Below are 18,510 nucleotides of genomic sequence, written 5' to 3'. Positions count from 1 at the left end.
ACAGACCAGCTGTACCACCACAATGGCTATTTCTACCCTCTGCACTCTGAGCTGCTGGACCTGCTGTCTCTCAAAAATTGACAGTAGTTGTGAGGAGAATGAAAAAAAAAGAGAGAAGTTCAAATTCTGCCTGTTTTCAATTCTCCACACACCTGGCCAATCACTGCATAGTGGAAGTGGACAAAAACTTAAAGAAATTGTCCCCTGATGGTGGAAAAGTGTGGCTGCAGTGTTTTCCTTGCTTTAAGTTTACCTCTACCACCGGGCTGCCGGAGGTCGAGCTCAGTCCTTCAGCCACAAGCACCAAGATCCTGACTCCACTGTAAATTGTTGCTCTTATTTAAGTTTAGTGGCACAGGGAGAGAGAAGAAGGCTTTAGAGAGCCGGAGAGAAGTGACCATTATCCAGCCTTTTTTACTTCAGAGTTCAGGGCACAACCACATTCACACAATCAAGTATCAGCCTCTTTCCATCTGGGGCTCAAACAAAGGAGCCGCTGCAGTTCTTCATCAAAATGAGTGCAGATTCCAATTCCCCAAGGGAAAACAACACAATGAAGAGTCAGGAGGGTTAATGATATTTGTGAATAACTCTCCATGTGGGCCATTTGGGTGTGAGTTTTCAGAGAGAGGGAACAGGACTGAGAAAGGGACAAGGAGGAAGGGAGAGAGAGGTGACAGTGATCCATTTTTAATATAATCAGGGACTGCTGCTTTAGCTATTAAAAACGAATTAAGCAAAAGCACAATTAGAGGGCATTGTCATGCAAATACTATGAACTGTATTGTTCTCCATCAGAACACATGTTAAATCTAATTAAAGTGAACCCTGGGTTGGCTGCTCTGTTGTTTTTGAGGAGGATACACAAGAGATATACACATCTAGATGGACAAACTCAATAAAATCCTGTTTTCTTCACACTTTCAGTAAATAGAATTTTTTGTCAGATGAGACAAATCATCATGAAAAAAAGCAGATTATGAGGGTCAGAGTTTAGAAGGTGGTTTGTGTTTTGCCCTCTGAGGTGGTAAATACGCTGCTGTTACATAAAACAATGTGTGGCACTATTTAATTTGTATCTAATTGAGTATTCCTATTTTATGGTACTTTACATTTAAACTCCACTACTGAAGATTCAAGGGGAAAAAATTTACCCCCTAACTTTACTTTTCATTTCAAGATTTAACGTAAAAGCATATGATAGTTTTTTTGGTGTGTTGAGTTGGGCTCCCTCATCATATGTCATATGTCTCTAAACTTCTGGTTACACTTAAAGAACTGTTTGAGGCTCAAAGAGATTAAATGATGATGATGAAGTCCAAAAACTTAATGTAAATCTGTATAGGAGAACTTTTTTCATGTGTTTGCTTTTTTTCCCCCCATTAGTCATCTCACATTTAGCTTGTGACCTTTTCCAAAGGCCCAGCCTCTGATTGAGAACCACTGGACTAAATCAGCTAACTGTATATAAAGTAGCTGCAACTAGCTTCACCTCAAACAGCGACAATGTTAAATGCTGCTTAGTCTCGCATCGCCAGACCTCACTCCACAGCGCTGTCACCAGTGGATGATAGTCTGGCTGCACAAAGCGGCAACCTGTAAAATGAAGCCAATACAGAATCCACATAGACTGTTAAAATTTCCAACTTTACAGCAGAAATAAACATGTTTACAGCCTGGTACAAAAAACAGCTTTGGTCTCTATGGATAATTTCCTCCTTTATGAGAACTGTATGGGGGTGAGGCTTATAGTTCTGCATAATTAAGGGCGTGGCCACTTTGAGTGACAGGTGGGTGAGTGTAAGGTTACTAAAAAACAGCATGCGAAGTCTTGGCTCCACACACGCCCCACCTCTTTGCCCATTTTTGGATTAGCTGGGAGTTAGGGGCGGAGTTGGACACTGCCAAGATGGCGGCAGTGGAACAGTTCACTCTGAGCTTCAAAACCGGGCCCAATCTCAATGCCCACCCTCACAGACTTGGAGGAACGTTCCCGGTGAGTCCGTGAGGGTTTAGGGCTGTTCCACTGTCAAACCACTGCAGGCATGGCGGCTCTGTAGCAGACATTTTGAGCCCTTTATGCACACTTTCTGTAAGTCCGCATTTCTGCAAACTTTGCCTGAGGGAATTATCCAAAGTTCATAGCATTGTGACATTAAACACAGGGTTACCATGGTTACCACGGGATGCACAGAAGTGTAAAAAAACAGAATAAGTGGAAGAAATAAAACGGAAGAAATATCAAGAAAGAACAAAAACGGTTAACGAACAGGAGCATGAGAGGAATGAACCCTAACATAAGTATTACAAGAAAAAAGATGTGACAATATAAACACAGAGCTCACTGGTGATTCAGAGCCAGAACTGTGTGTAGTTTTATATATATATGATAAGTTCCAAGTCACAATTGTACGCCACATGTTTTACTTATCAAAGTGTCACAAAGTGCATTCCTCTTTATACCATTTGAGCCCTTGCAGCCTCTCGCACTCAAAAATTTACCAGGTGACGTCAAGTAAGTCTGTGAGGGTTCAGGGCTCAGGCTTTAGGGGGACATTGGGATTTGGCCCGGCTCTTCAGAAACCTACGGGTGACGTCACAGAGGCTATATCCATCTTTATTTATAGTCCATGGGCTGCACCCATTATCATTCTGCTATAGGGGAAAAAATGCTCTGGCTTGTTTGCATTTCTTTTTCCCTGCAAAATAGTGTTGGAGGGGAATTTGTTTTGAGGAAACGTTTGCACAAATCATCATTACTCGCCATTTTCAGAGTGTAGGTTGCTCGCTCATAGGTTGGTGTTGTAACAGGCAGGTGAAGCAGAAAGAAAGGAGAACGATACCTGAAACAGGTGCCCAATGGAAGGTTTATACCCCCAGCCTACATCTGTTGAGTCAGACTTAATGCCGCTCAACACTGATGATCACCGATGTTCATTAACTGAAAGTTAACAGCACCATTTTCTACGTTACAGCATGTATAATAAAATAATTCTAATACTTATGAGTAGGATTTTTTTTAATTCATTTGTACTTTTACTCACAAAAAGGATATACCTCTTCCACCTCTGTCATTTTTACCTGCAGATTCAATTAAATAGGATTAAATAGGAGTAAGAAAAACACAAAGTGCCTAATGCGCTCAGAGCACACCACAATGCAAGGCTACACTACGGGGTACAGAGTCAGCTGCAGAACACATGAAGAGGACATCAAATGCTTCATCCCTTCTGCTAAAATGCAAAGAATGTAATTACTACATACACTAAATTAGTAATGTGGATTAATGAGAACAAAAGTCTAAAGCCTCGCGAGTCTATAATGGTCTTTGCACCCCACAACTCTATAGAAATAGTTCATTCTTTTGACAGTGTTTTGGTTTTACAACTCGTACCTTTACTGTTGTAGAAGTGAGATGACAGTGAAGAAAGTGGAGCATGTAGCAGCTACAGACCAAGGTATTTTTTAAAGAACAGAGCAGAAAGAGGAAATTGGACTTAAAGGGGAACTTGTTGAGTCGGGGTTGTACTGCAGCATATGTAAAATAATACATAATGCATTGTGTCTCCAGAGGGAGCCGTGTGCAGTCTGATAAATGTCCTCAATGTCACCTGAGTCAGTGTCGGTTTGGTCTGAAGACTGAATTTGAAAATAAAATTAAAGCAAAGAGAAGAAAGACGTGAGATCACCATGCATCTGCAGCCCGCTTCTCATCTCTGCTTGAGGTTATAGAGGCTCCAGGCTACATTAGCTGCTACTAGCTTAACACACCTTTATCTCTGTCAGCAGTCCAGTTGCATCATGGGTGATGTAGAACCAGGTTTTGAAGGATAAAGTATCTCTAGTTCTGCTGCCTCAACTTTGGAGTACTCTTGCTACATTTGTTGTTCTGCTAATGCTACGATTTATACACTGATAATACAGTATGTCAGTGTTGCATTTGCAAAAAAAAAAAAAAGAAAAAAAAAAAAAAACACATTAATGCCGCTTTAACATTCACAACATTCACCGTTCACCGTTATATTAATTCTCCAGTCGGCGAATGTCAGAGAAGTGACATGCTGGGCAGTGTATAATGAAGCATAAGCTGCTCTAACAAACCCTGCAGCCACTGTCCACAACAACAGAGACCGACTGGTCATCTGAGGCTGTAAACTGACAGCGCTGCCGTCCTTAAACCACCTCAAGACCCTCGGTCAGGAGGATATAAGACCATCTCATGTTGACATGGTTGATAGATGGTAAATGAAGGGCAAGCTTTTTTTGTTGTTGTTCTCCATCACGAAATATCTACCACATCTGTTCATAACATGATAAGATAGTGAATCACTGTTGACTGAGTTATAAAAGCAGCTATTAGGCACAGAAACGTCAGGAAAAACGTCACCTGACTCCTGAAATCTGCCACTTAAAGGAAGCTTAAAAGCAAATATATTCCCTTTTACAGATGTGGCACCGACAGCAGCGTAGCTCAGGTTAACTAAGACTAGTCGGCAGGAAACATCATTAATATGACCTTTGGAAATGTCTTGTTTACTCTGACTGCACAGCCAAGTCTAAAAGCAAATCATGTTTCAGATGAACTCCTGGAAAGCCACATGAGCATCACATCAAATGGACCAAAGTCAGTCCACAAAACTGTTCCTGTTTATAAGTAATTGCAATGATTGCCAAACCAACTCCTCCATAACTCCACCCCTGCTCCTGCTAACCCTCCCTGCATGGAGGCTTTGCATGCGAGCAGCATGAACATCAAAGTGAAGGCAGCCCATGTGATTGGTGCTGGGACGTGGAGTGGCTGTCAGACGCTGCTCTTTTTAGCATCCTCCATGTGGAGCACATCTTAGCTCTTGCAGTGTGGACTAAGCACAGACAGCATCCCCCTCCTAACTGATGCAGTGTGTTTGCTTTAGTTAATTGGATTCTGAAGTAACCATTGTTTACTCAAGAGCCCACGATAAACTCCCTGTACACGGGGTAACATGTGACATCAGTGTTTAAAAGTGGTTAAAATGCAACAGTGCAGCACATGAAACAACAAACTGTAACAGCTGTGGAGAACAGCTGTTGTCGACCTGACTGCACATTTATCCAGACAGAATTTAGATAAAAGTAAAACTGTATCTGAAACTACTGCTTCAAGTTATTTATGCTATTTTTTATACTTCTAAAACAGGATAGAACCCCATGTTGTTCCCGGAATTCAGATGCGATTTATTTGACATTTGAACAGATACAAGGGAGAGTCAGCTTTGAAAAATACACACTATATATGCTGTATATATTGAGTTTAGTGCTAAAAACAATATATAATAATGATAATAATTATTATTGAATAAAATGAAAATAATTATTAATATTATTATTTATAATAATAATTATTATCATTATTATATCAATTAAGTTAAAATGAGTGTAGATCAAAGGGGAAAAACTGTATGACAGAGAGTGAGAGGGTGTCAGTTTGTAAAGGTAGTTAAATACAAAAACATAAAAACTCTATAAGGTGAATTTTTGTGACGTGTTGAGCGTCCATGGTGTGAATGAGCCTTATTGTCCTCTGCAATCCGTCTGACAGTGACAAAAAAAAGTCTGCACAGCCTGAATTCTTCATGGCATGTATCCAACCAGGTGCTGGAAACATTTGTGAACATCAATGCTGCAAAGGTGTTCTACTGGATTGAGATCTGGAGAATGTGGAAGTAATTGCAGTAGCATGTCGGTAGAACCAATTTGAGATGACGTGTGCCTTGTGACATGACTCATTATCCTGCCAGAAGGGGTCACTAGAAGAAAGATGGGTCGACTGTGGACATGAAGGGATGCATTCAGAGATGCTCCTCTGCATAGCACTGCTGCAACGCCCGGTTCTGTCAGCTTGAACCAGTCTAGCCTTCCTCCAGTGATCTCTCCTTTTAACAAGGCGTTGATCAACAGGACTGACCACTGCAGGATTTCTCGTCCCTCACAAGACTTTCAGTTTTGGATCCACTGTATATATGGATATATTGTCCCCATCCATCCCGACATCCTCCTTCCTCCCATTTCAAACATTCTTAAAAATTGTGTGTTGCGCCACAGGGCATCTTTTAAATGACAAAAGATAAAATTATAATTGTAAGTCTGTTTAAATTTCACTTGTTATTTTCATGAAAAAGGGTGGATGGGATTCATTTGTTTTTTTTAGTACCGCAAAACCTGGTCCGGAACTCCAAAGACCACCTCCTCACAGGCAACACTGCTTTTGTATAACCTTGATGAAGATAAATAATATTTTAGTCTGAAGGATTTGTTGTAAAGTACAGTTTTCTGGATCTTTTAAGGGGGAACCATTTTCACATATGACAAATGTATAATATAATTAATCACTTTAGACAAGAAACATAAATGATTGGAAACTATGATAGTTAAATTAAGTTTTGCTTAAGTTTTTAACTTTCAGCTAACAATTTAGCTTGATGAGAATTAATAGGATAATTAAAGCTGGTTAACACCATGTTAAGCCACCTGTTTGTCTGGCTGGACACTTAATGTGATGTTGTTTGGTGGTATCACATGAAAAATCACCAATAACACTTCAAGTTCCCCTTCTTAGCATTTATAAGCAAAATATAATCATTTAACAGCTTATAACAATAATGTATGCAGATACAAGTTTTTTTATGCATTTGTTAACAACTATAACTCCCTCTGAGGGAACACATACATTGATGCCAGTGTATAAACAGATAATGAATGATGATATAGTAAAATACAGTTAAAACTGTCTTTATATAATAAGTTATAACTGTAACAGTCAATACTTAAAAATGTCCTTACAGGGCTAATAAATGCTAAATTGGGCAACTTACAGTGTTACCAATTAACTTAGAGCAAATGATTTTAAGAGCAGAGAGAGAGAGAGAGAGAGAGAGAGAGAGAGAGAGAGAGAGAAAATACTCTATAAATCACTGCAGTATCACTACATGCTGTTGTATATAACAGCAACAAATATAACAGTGATTCTCTGCTTGTTTCCTCTACTCTCTCTCTGCAGGATGACCTTTACAGCCAAGAAGCTGACACGTTGTTCGTCTGAACGCTGCACTACAGCAAAGACTTTGATGCCAAAATAAACACAAGCTTTTGTGAGTGAACGTTCTCCATTTCATAACACAATTGACAATAAAAACAGCATCGATTCTGGGCCAGCATGAGCTCAAGCTGTTGTGCTGATACACATTATTAAGGATGGAAGGGTTGAATTCTTGAATGACACAAATCCATCATGCTTAATAATAAAACACAAAAGCATAGCAAAGTGCCATTATTGTGTTTTAGAAAAGAAGGGGAAGCAGGGTGAAAGTGTTAACTTATAATTTCATCTTTCCATCTGTCAAGTGTTTTGTTTTTTTAGTTTTTTTCCCTGACAGTTATCAGCTGGTGACACACACACACTGCAGTACGTTGGGTAATAAGAGCAGAAAAATTGAGTAAATTGCTAATAAAATCATCCTACCAAAACATGAAGCTGACAGCTAGCAGTGACACATTGTGTTGTTCACTAATTGCAACCGAGCAATTTAACGGTTGACCCTTACGCTGCCTTCAGGGACCTGTCAAAATGAATGCATGATGAGTGCATGTTACTTAATTGAGGACACTCAACAGTGCTAATCAACATCTTCTATTACCTTCATGTTACCAAAATATAATCTTAAAAAAGGTCCTATATGTAATTTTTTGCTACATAGCCAACGTTAGCATTAACAGCTGTTTTACTTACCAGCCTAGAAGAAATGTTGCGACTTATTTAGTTTTTGTTTTTCTTCTGTTTCTACCATTTATTTTCTTCTACTGAAGTTGGCATACTAACCAGCTAGCCGCGGCCCATCCCATCTCGTAATGCTACTTCATGATAGTGAGTCACTGTAGCATCCAGTCTGTCACACTCATCAGAGGGCGTATTCTAACCTCTTGTCTTGTAAATGCAAGTGGCCATTATCACCAACACCTGCTACTGGGGCGGACTGGAACAATAATACAGGCTAGGAATATGACTCCCAGGCCACCCTCATTCAAACCATCACATTTTGTAGGTAATGTTGTAGGCTACCCCTACTGGTGGACATAACAGGTACTAGACTAGTTGTACATTTGGCCACTATGTTCATCTGGAAGGAAAATTATCCATAATTTTATAATTTATATATATATAAATAAATAAATAAATAAATCTAAAATTATAAATATTATTACCATTTTAGCAATTGCATGTTATAACCATAGTGTACTGTATATAAAAAGGTTTTTATAGGAGAAGAGAAATAAAGTGGATGCTAGATGTGTAGGCTATTATATAGTCATAGCAGAAACCCCACGTAGGTTATAATTATATCAATAAGTTATGCATTTTGCTCTGAACCAGAGCAAACAAAATCATGTGACTGCTTTCTGGTTACAAGTCTTCAGTTTTCTGATCGCTCATCATCAGGGGACAATTATTATCATTGATGGCACCGCAGCCGCAGCAGTGGTGTAGCCGAGACAGGTGAGGTGATGCAAGACATCCGTCACCACATTCCTGATGGTTATGTTATGACTGGTCAAGTTGTCTGTTCACGGCGCAAGACAAAACGACTCTCAGGCCAGCAGGAAATGTTCTGGTGCTCCAGACGGACTGTCTGACACTGACCTGCTCCCGGTAAGAAACCACGTTTGACTGCAGAGATAACTTACACATAGCAACTGGAGAGAGTCAACACATTTTGTCAAAAGTTTATTTGTAATATAATTTGATTTCAGATGCATGACCCCCTCCTTTATATGCATAATCCTGATTATACTGTATGTATGTTACGTACTAAGGTCAGTCATTCACCATTGTATGTCACTCATCATATGACTTGTTAACATTTAATCAAACATAGGACCAGTACAGTATAGACAAGGTCTTGCAGCACAGGCGGGATGATGTAAGATATCAGTGAGCACACTGCGTAGGAGTGGGAACACTGAGGGGGATGTCAGACAGAAGGACTCTGGTAATTGGATCTTTATTGTGAGATGTTAAGCATTTTTAGTCGCCTCTGAATGAACATTCTCTGTTCAAATGTTTGATATTCACTCAGCTTGTTTGAGGTTTTTGTAGAAGGGTGTTCAGCTCTGTTTTGAGCATATATTTCAATCTCTAAAAGTTATTTTGTTTCTCTCAAAATTCCCTGTTTTAAAATGGGCCTCTGTGGAGTGTCACTATTCTAAGACTTAATATCATTTGTGCTTGTAGTAGATTAGAATATATAGCAGACATTTTGACAAGTCATGGCAGGATAAGCACAGGTGTAACTAATAACATTAAAGATGGCTGCATTCCATTTCACAGCTCGAGTTCCCGGGTCCCAGCATTGTACACGTGAGCTCACTGACGTCACCTACAAAGACACTCGATTGGAACTGAGCCATTATTAATGTTATTAGCTACACCTGCTATAATACATTCAGATGTCTATTGTGGGTCTGTTTGAACTCAACTTAAACAGGTTATTACAGGAGCAATCAATTGCTTACATTTAAAGCACATTTAAAAAGCAGCAATTCTAAGCTTCTCTGCCAACCATCACATGCACAAAAATAAAGAACATCTTAAAAACTAGAATTACCGCCTCACCACTCAGACTAGTTTCAGATTACATTCCCATTTATCCAGAGTCATATGAAATATTAACCATTTGTGTAAAGTTTTGTCATTATTGCTGTATGAGATCTTCAGTAATGTATAAAAAGTGTTTTCGTCCTTGAGTCAAAGTGAATGTTTGTGCCAAATTTGAAGGGATTCTCTTGAGGAGTTCTCAAGATATTGCATTCATAAGGTCTAAATCATGTTTTATGAGGTCACCATGACCCTTGATCACCACAATGTGATCAGTTTATCCTAGAGTCCAAGTGAATGTTCCCTCAAGGCATTACTGAGATATCGTGTCCACAAAAATGGAACAGACAGATGGACAACCTGAAAACAATACAAAAAATACGATTGCTTGATAAATCGTGATCAATACGTCTCTGAACCACCTGCAGAACAGTAAGTATGATGTGATGAACGTCAGTTGAAATGCGGACACGAAAAAAAAAGAGAAACATTTAAAATAAACTGCAAAAAAAATACATGTTTTGGTCCAGTGTACACCAACAATCTCCAACGACGATTTGTATTGCTGACAGGTGAAAAGAATGAGAGCGAGGACAGTGTGTGAAAATGCAGCTCGACGATACAGAGTTCATTCCGCTGGACGAAGCACAGCAGCAGGACTGAGCCCACTGAAAGTGAGAACAGTTAAGTATAGCAGTGGGAGTGAAGGAGAGGGAAAGGCAGGAGAAGGATTGGGGATGAGTGCAGTCGTCTTTTTTAGACTTTTGATTTAACTTCTTGATTCCAGCTGAGTTCAAAAATGAGATACATATATATTCATCACTGCTTATACTGTATTTATGAGGCTGAGATCACTGCCTTTGATTTCATGCCATTACCTATCTGTTAGGTCAGACTCGAGTTAGATAAAATGATACATTCGGATGACTCTGATGGAGGCTGGCAGGTATATGGGGTAAGTTCTGCACGTCTATTACTAATTCATTCCTGCAAACTAATAATTCATAACCACCCAGCATCCCCAAACTGTATATCTGTATAACATAAATGCTGATATATGGGAGATATGGACATTGTTCCTTATATTAATTACACATTGTTCCAGCCACCAAACAACAGTTTAAGTTAATGAGGGTGATTACTTCTGCATACGTACTTTTAATATGATTTATATGAACCTTCATGATGGAATGATTTATTGCATGTCTGTTGTTTTAGATTAGTTTTACCCACATGTACCTAATAAACTGGGGACTGAGTATCTACCGCTGTTGGCCAGATCATAAATCTCATTGTGTTTCTACTTTTTCTTCTTCTTTGTCATTGGCACCCCATAGGACCGTAGTGTAAAAAGTTTTGAAATTTGGCTCACTGATAGGGGATATTCCCATGATGCTTTTCACCAAGTTTCATGACTGTACCTCATGTGTTCTAGCACCACTGACAGGTCAAAGTTGGAGGTACGTTCGCGCATGCAACCTTTGAACTGTCTGCTGTTTTCAAAAACGAGGTACCATTGGGTTCCGCTACAGTGAATTTTAAAGTGTTTTTTTCGCTACTCGCTACAAACTAGAATATTTCAGCAACGCTTGTATGTATGACAACTAAATGTTGTACATGGACTAACGCCATCTGGAGGTTGCTCAACAAATCTGGTGTCCTTTTACCTCTAAGGGGCTCTGCAATAAGAACATTTGCAATTTGCCTTACAACTGTTGTGTTTGCCTTAAAATTGAAACTCCTGTGTCTGGTAATACCATAGACGGACCAAAGGTGGAGACATGGCGACTTTTCAGGTCAGCCTATTAGATAAGGATTTTGGATTTTATCCCTTCAACTTTTTTTCGCTACTCTTGACAGACTGTCCAATCTTTACCAAAGATGGCAAAGATAATCTTCAGACCAAATCTCACAAAAGTTATCACATGGATTTTTGATTTGCGAACACATTCAATCATGACAGCCAATCAAAACTGGCAGCAAAGATGCCACACAAGAAATCAAGTCATGTCTCAGCCAATCTTTAATCAACTGACATGAAACTTGCGATGAGCGCTTACAACTATGTCCTTGACATAATGACATAATTTTTCCATGGCAACTTTGGCCCGCTGGGCTGCTTGACCTCCACATCGATGCTTGCAGCTATATTTGCAATTGTTTTTTCCCAGCTATGTTCCAATCAGGGTAACCTCTACTCAAGGGGGTGACTGTAATGCTCGCCCTGTTTCGTGTGACGGAGAGCGACGGCTAAATTCAGCTGTCGTTATCACAGGGGACCGACCCTATACTGAAGAAGCTATTTCCACAGAGCACTTACTGACGTAGTTACACTTAGGAGGAGTAAAGATTATCTATGCTTCATGGACAGATGGATACATTTACGCTTTTATAACATCTAGCTAGAATGCATCATAAACCACCTTGCCATGTATCAGAATGTCATATGGGTGAGTCCCAAAAATAGCAGCATCATCCTGATCACATTTAAGAGGTGTCATCTTTGGAGGACTCTGCAGTCATGACCTTTCCTGAGAGTTTGTTCCACCAGCAGGACGTCAGAACAGAGAACTGTTACGTTAGCCCATGATAGCAAGGTTCAGACAACAGGGAGGTGAGGAGAGGACTGGAACAGGTCGACATGGGAATGCTTTAGCAGGTTGGAGACCTGCTTTTGCACAAAGACGTTCTGAAAGACTTCTTCTTCTTCTCTATTTTTGGGTTTTCTTTATAATGAAGTTGGAGAAAAAAAAAGCAATTTGCTCAATTCTCATAATTGGCCAAGATAATGCTTTATCAGGAGGCGTTCCAAGTGGCATGGAATTGTAATTTTTTTCCCAACACAGACAGTTTGAATGAATGTAAAATCCTTTACTGCATATTCATCACTGTCTGAGAACTGTTGCAGACTGTGGACTTGCATTGCATTATGGGACAAAATCTCCACTTGATTCTACAGAAAAAGCATTTTTTTTTTTTTTTTTTGCACCACTCGAAAACACTGAAGCGAGAAAATTTGGGCACCATCAGAATGCATCATGTTTATAGATGTGTCTGTGGTGGCATGCAACACGCATTTTGAAGTCCTAATTCCTTTTCCTCTGCAAACTTGTGGTTCACCAGAGAGCTGAGTGCCTCCTTGGAAATGATTCAATTTTTAACAGGCTAGAAAGGCCTAAACCCAACAGACTAACCCCAAAGAGAGAGGAAGATTAAGACAGAGAGACAGCAGAAAGACAGAGAGTCAACGAGACAGCACAAATAAGTAAAAGCAAGCTCCAACATTAAATATCAGACTTCATCTTGAACCTGGAAGAATTATAAATGTATAATAAAATAAAAGCAGGAAGAGTAAGGGTGGATTTGCATATAAACTGCTCTAAAATAGCTACTGTCAAACTGTTTGCTACTTCATAAGGGAGGAGCTGTGACTGTAATCAATAGACCCGCACTTAACTAATCAAAAGCTGTTTCATAGCTATGTATTTGACTGTGCTCCTCGTCCTCGTGCACCTCCCTCAGGTAAAAAAAAGCTGCCTGTCACACAACAGACTCTCTTTGTTCCACTGGGGTCAATGGGTCCAACCTGCTTCAGCTACTGAGACAGCAATATACAGTATGTCTATCTGTAGGGGCGGTTATTGAAGATCAAAGTATCTTGACAAGCTCTTAGGCCTCTGCTACTGTGTGTAGCCTGACCTAGTTAACAGAAGAAAGGGAGACATTTATGTTTGATATTTTTTAGTTTCATGATGTTGCTTGTTAGATTTAATTAGTAACTGAATGAAATACCATTAGGTATCCATTTACATAGATGGAGATCTTCGCATGACGCAGTAATGCATTTAAAAGAGCATCTAAACTAGCCTGCAAATGTCACTTCTTTCACTTTAAAAGCTGGTGTGCACTCACTCTTAATATCTGTCTATACATGGATTATAAGATACAGTGCATTTTATTTATGTTGTCTCTTGTTCGCCTGCCAACGCTCAGCCTGCTAATCGCTGTCAATCAAACACAGACATGGACACATCCCTCCAGCCAGCTGAGTGTGTCTGACATTTTCTTTTTTTTCTACCTTTTAATAATATAGAAAACTATTAAAAACACTGTACAAAAACAAAGACATGATCCAACTTGAGAAACTCAGAAACCTTGTCAGTACAGAGAGCCAGAGTTTCTGATCCGTCTGCTAGTCTCTGGTTCTGGTCTCAGACTCCTCCTCTGAGTCTGGGTCTGACTGAGACTCAAACATGTGGCTGAGTCTCTCTGATGTTTCCTCCTCTAACCATCTTGATGCTCTCTTTCACCTGTCGGGGCGGGGAACAAGGCCTGATCTACAATTTCTCAATGAGGAAGTAATTGCAGATGTGCCTCCAGCTCCTTGTCAGAGTTTTTTTTTCTTCTTTTTTTTCCACTTTTTATGTGGGAAAATCATGTAATACAAAATATCAACATCAAAATGTGTCTGGAGGGAACTTTAAAAGAGTACTCTACTCATTTAGCATTGAACTATAACATTGTTGGATTACAGCGTCTTCAAGTCAAACAGCAAGGTGTTTTGGGGTAAATGCTAATATAAGCATGCCAAGATCCTCACTCTGACAAGCTGATGTTTAGCAGATTTTTATTTTAGCTTTTTAGCATTAGCACTAAACACAAACTACAGCCGAGGCTGATGGAAACATTAGTATGAAATCAGCCAAGGCATTGGACAACTTAACTTCTGACCTGCTGATGGTGCTAGAGGAAAAGTCAGGGATTGTCAAATATAGTAGAATTCATCCTCTGGGCACCATGAATGATTGTTTAAATTTCATGGCAGTCCATCCAATATCCAGTTGGGGTATTTCAGTGTGGTCCAAAATGGATGACTGATATTAAACAATTTAAATCGATGCAGCAGAACAAGAGATAATGTCTTGTTTTTTCCTTGTGCTACATCAGCTATACTGCAACTTGACCATCTACAGTTAGGTTGGAGATTCAGGTGCTACAATATTTTTCCTGGAGCCTCTCTAGCCTTAAGCAGAAATGAGGACGTGGCCACTGGGGTCTGGTAAGCCATCCTTCTAACTCCAGACCCCCAGATTTCTTCCAACATCAGGTCAAATGGGCTGCACATTGGTGAATCTCAGTATTTTGCCCGAAGTGTCAATGAAACGAAAGAGGAGTGAAATTTGGTGTTTCTATTGTAGAATACCAGGTTGAGTACATTTCAACTAATTCAAAGCAGTTCTCTCTTGCACTGTAGTAACAAGATCGATGTTAGTTCATTTTAATGGGGCAAAGACACTTTTGGGATAGCTTGTAGGTTTATTAATTACCCTTAGCAGCAGACAAAAACAAAAGGCCCAGGCACCAGAATTAAATTATTTGCCAGAGTCTTACATGCTATCCTCTCAACCAGATGAAAGACTAATCAATCACGGACTGCTTACAGAATGGATATAGGGTATATAATATTCAATATGCCACATCTTTGTATCATCAGAGAGAAACACATGAAGTAAAAATAGGACATTTAATTGGCAGTGTGGAGAAAAAAATATTTCCCCATTAGTGCTTCTTTTTCATAGCACTGCTGATAAAATGTGACATGAAACCACATCAAAGGATCACAGGTATGAAGCACTCTGAAGGTCATTTACTGATATTGAAAATAAGGATCTTTCTTTAACACATCAGTTAACAAGTGTACACAGCAGCTCGCTCAGATTGTCTGCAGTCAGCGAGAGGAGAGGCTGAAGGTTATGGCACAAAAGCAAAAACTGAAAAAAGGCAAACTGATTATGAGTTATATAAAAAGAGAAACAGTCTCATTATCCCTCCTTTGTTCTTTGATGAGTTCACAGGGGAGCTTATTAGTCTCATCACACGGGTCAATTACAAATGCAGCCCCCCCCCTTTTCCACTGACGGGGGATTGTTTGATTATTTTTACCTTATCTAGCCATCAGGTGACGTGTGCCGAATTGTATTTCTACCATGAAAACCTCTGATTATATCATGTCAACATTCCTGGGTGGGTGGGTGTGTGTGTGTGTGTGTGTGTGTGTGTGTGTGTGTGTGTGTGTGTGTGTGTGTGTGTGTGTGTTTTTTTGAAAGGCCACCTACGGACATGTCTGTGGGTAGGAGCACTGGCAGAGAGAAGCAGGCTAATTGCCTGTCATTGGAATATGTAACGGAGCTCAGGGTCTGGTGAACAGACAGCTCCCTATTTATTAGAAGGGGTTACATGGTGCAGTGGTTGGACAGCTTTTTAAAAATTTTTTTCTTATAAAAATATAATCTGTATTCCTGTGACCTTTCTGAGGAGTTAACATAACCATTGTCCTTTTTAAAAGTCAGTGAGACTGCAGCTGTTGTGATGTAAACTGTCTATTGTTCTTAATTTCTTTATATTATATTATATGAGAAATGGATCCATTCCCCATTCACTCCCTGTAGTTAAATCACCCTCTGGTAAACAAAAACACCATGATGATTTGCCAAATCCGTAAAGATCCAAGGAAGGGAATGCCGGAAAGCAAAGAACAGATGGCGAAAAACAGAATTTACATTCAACATTTACAATTTAAAACTGAGAAGTACTAAGCAATCCATCATCTCCAATATAAGCAGCAATGCCAATATTGTACGTCCTTGATAGGTTGACCAATCGGCTCCATACCATCTGAAACCATCCACCATGTGAACCCATTTCCACTGACAAATGCTGTGGGTTTGCTTAAAAATCCTGTTTACAATTGTGAGTGTATTATTGGGCTCTCAGGCACAGCGCTGAAGTGGTTCAAGTCCCATCTTCAGGACAGGATCCATTATATCTCATTTAATAATTATGTATTTGACTACACCAGCATGGTGCAGAGTTCTCCAAGGCTCAATCCTTGGTCCTCTTCTATAGGCCACATTATAATGTTGGATTGCAGTCTCTGGTACCAACACTTTGTAAACCCAACCTCGTCCTTAAGGGCGATTACTTTGTATTTCTTTTATCTATATACACAAGTATAAAGTTTTTTTTAAAGGCTCAATAATTTCTTAGAATAGCTGGACACTGTAGTTTTTAGTGAAGGTTTCTAAAACAGGAGGAAATAGTACATTATCTGGGGACTGTTTTCAGCAGCGGATTAATTCACATTTGGTGCTCTGATGAGGATTTCATACAGCAGGACTGTCTATGTGGGATTGGGTCAAAATAAACTACACTGTGTGCGTTCACGGTTATGACAGTGTCACACATTGATGTTTTTTACAGACAACAATGGAGACACCACACCAATATTTGGTAGTAGGGTCATTTCACTGTGTTTGTAAATGGGATTTGTGTACAATATGGTAAAAAAAGAATATCACCAGTTATATCCTTGAAGTTTTCCAGTAAGCCCAGTCTGCACAAGAAGCTGCTGGTTCCAAAGTACCCCCCCCCCCACACACACACTCTAAATTCCCATTTCTTCTGGATAATATACTACAGGTTTAAATTATGGCTGTCAGTTTTAATTATTTCAACTTCCTTTCTGAGTCTAATTTAAAACAAGTGAAAAGCTCAATTTCCATCATCTCTCACTCCAAGTTCAGTTTCACTTTGGAAATCATAATGATTAAAATTCCAAACAAGCGTGTACTTGAATTGGTAATCATCTGCTCTAGCCTCAATTCAGCTTGAAGTGCACCCAAGAGTCAGTTTGCTCTTTTAATTTCTAACCTATTATCATTATCATTGTTAGAGTGACCCTTAATGTAAAGCATTAAAAAAGAGGTGTGCTGTATAATTTTAAGATAAATGAGATGAAGAATATGGCGACTGCAGCTGAACATCTATTTTTATATTAATCAAACAAGAGAAGAAAAAAAAGTGAGAGCAGGATACTGAGGTTGCCGTGGTTATTTGCAGAAAGTTGTGAAGCACACATACACACAAGCAGACACAGGAACACACACACACACACACACACACACTTCTCTGCAATAAACAGGTGCTAAAAAGTTAATAATATTCACTGCCCTGTGATTAAATATAGTGAATATGCTTAAACTTTTAAAATATTCAAGTGCCAACGTAAATATGTTTTAGCTTCAGTATCTGAATATGTTTAGACCCAACCTTATTAAATAAACTGCAAGCAAATCGTATTTCAGAAATACAGATTACGTTCAGAGGAAGTAGAGAAAATCCTGTTTGAATATGAATGTAATATTTATTATGTTGTGAACTGTGTTCATGAATGATATGTGCCCGTGATTAGTCTCAACGTGGTCGTTTGTAATAATCAATCTAAGACAAAAAACTAATTGCTCCTGTGAAATGATGTATTGCACTCCCTTTCTCATAAATACAATTACTGTGCGGTTAAGCACCGAGGATGTGGGGATGTTGCTGCTGCTGTTTTCTTAGTTTTATGCGGTGTCAGAGAGAAACAGGAGTGGTTGGTCCCATATGCTCACTGAGCAAGTAGCAACACACCTCCCCCCTCCACAAGTGTCAAAAGGGCTTTGAAACGTAACCTGCACAGATTTGATGGATGGAGAACCAAAAACTGTTTCACTATTGTGGTGGTGAAAGCTGAAAATCACCAGAAACATGTAGTATAATAATAGGAAGAAGAACCAGCGCTACATAGAGATCCGAGCTTTAATGCCTCTTCAATGATTGATGCTGGTACAGGTACAAAACATTTCATTGTAGGCTACATTAACCTGACGACTTATGAAATCAGTGTGTGTGTTTTACCTGCCAAGATAATAGAATAGCAACTCCATTATTCACCAAGGAGGGAAATTGCCATTGGGCCTTTGTTTAAAACATTAAACATATGCACACACCACTTAACAACATTGACTGTGTGAATACTAACGATTCAAATGGCTGAAGACAAC

Source organism: Seriola dumerili, unplaced genomic scaffold, assembly GCF_002260705.1.
Source record: "Seriola dumerili isolate Sdu_G_001 unplaced genomic scaffold, Sdu_1.0 BDQW01000216.1, whole genome shotgun sequence".
In the NCBI taxonomy this organism is placed as follows: domain Eukaryota; kingdom Metazoa; phylum Chordata; class Actinopteri; order Carangiformes; family Carangidae; genus Seriola; species Seriola dumerili.
This window is presented reverse-complemented; position numbering follows the sequence as displayed.